Consider the following 1,567-nt stretch of genomic DNA (forward strand, 5'->3'; position numbering starts at 1 on the left):
GCCCTCGGCCCTGGCCGCCCTGGTGTGTCCCCCGCAAGTTGCACGAACTAAGCCATTTTCTTGATTTTGGCCTAGATTTCTTGTTTTTCCGTGAATGTTTTAAGTAGCCTCTCGGAGCCTGTTAGAGGTTCCCCGTTGGGAGAGGAAGCACACTTTGGAAGGTAGCCGGCCAAATTCCCAAAGCACACAAACATCTTCAACTTCTAGATTGTGACGCCCAGGGACTTCATTGAATTGGAGACCTGGCTATGCTGGAGGAAGACGCCTGTTGTGAGCCTGCCTGCTAGAGACCCGCAGTTCCAAGGCGACAATTTTCGTCCCAGTTGTCTGTCATAATCAGATAAAATCAACTCACTTTTCTTGGGGGGCGGGGGTGGGGCAACTGAACTGTTTCCCACGTTTTTCTATGATGGACCAAATGTAGCTTTAAATTGTTATTGAAGGTGTGTATTTTAACACACACACACACAGCTGCACAAAACTCCGAGTTTGCACTCACCCACGAGTTAATCAAATTCCAAAAGCCAACCAGCGCCCCACCCCCACCCAAATCTATCCCCAAACTGGGATTGTCAGAGCGCCACAGCTATTTCTATCGCCACAGTGGGACAGTCTGCCCCCACGGGTAGCTTGGGTGCACGTGGTCACAAGTGGTGTGAAGGTGCAAGCGGAGGGCACACTAAGAGGTTGGTTTACCACATGGCTTCCCCCCCAGTATCAGCCAGTGACTTACAATAACAAACCCCTCCACGCCTGCCTCAACTGCGAAGCAATCCCTACGTTAGGCTGCATTGAGATTTCTCCTTTTTGTCATATTGTTTAGCCCCGGAAAAAAAAAAAAGAAAACAAAGCAATTAAAAAGATTGACAGGTATGGCTTGTGTGAGACCTATTTGTAATTGTCAGGGTGACGTTGGCAGGGAGGAGGAGTAAGGACCGAGCGGCAGCAGCTCGATGTGTCTGTCTATCAGTTGAGACTGTCTGAAAGCTCTGCGATCCGAATGTGTGTTATATTTCACCGAACGAGGAGAGCGGAGTGCATCTCTCTGCTCCCAGGAGTTTGGGGGGACCGTCCACGCGCCGCGCGCCCACCCAGTGCGTGTCTGCTCTGCGCCCCCTTCGCGCACACTCTCCGGGTTGTTGTCGTTGGTGGTTTTGGCTCGCCCCCACCCAGCCCTACCTCCGAGGGGGCGATTTTTGTGAATTTTCCAAACATTCTCCGTGGACCATCCAGACCGGACGAAGCTCCACGCTCGCGATGCGTCTGCGTGATGTTTAGTCTCGGAAGCGGCGGCGAGCTGGGCAAAGCCCCCGGGACGGACGGGCGGAAAGTCGCGCTGCGCGGCGTGCCACCGTTTGATCTGTGACTGCTTGAAGGTGGAGCAGAGCTGACATTTCCCATCCGGTGCATGTATGTATGGGGGCTTCACTCCTCTTTCTTGTTTGCTTTCTTCCTCCTAGACCGAGCGCCGGGAGCAGGAGGAGCGCCGGCAGCGGCCTCGCCGGCGCACAATGAGCCCGCGGCGCCCCGCGCCCTGAACACGCAGCCCCGCGCCCCCGGAGCGCCC

The sequence above is a fragment of the Echinops telfairi genome, unplaced genomic scaffold (genome assembly GCF_000313985.2).
Source record: "Echinops telfairi isolate 266 unplaced genomic scaffold, ASM31398v2 ScPeMD7_7400;HRSCAF=8409, whole genome shotgun sequence".
Classification (NCBI taxonomy): domain Eukaryota; kingdom Metazoa; phylum Chordata; class Mammalia; order Afrosoricida; family Tenrecidae; genus Echinops; species Echinops telfairi.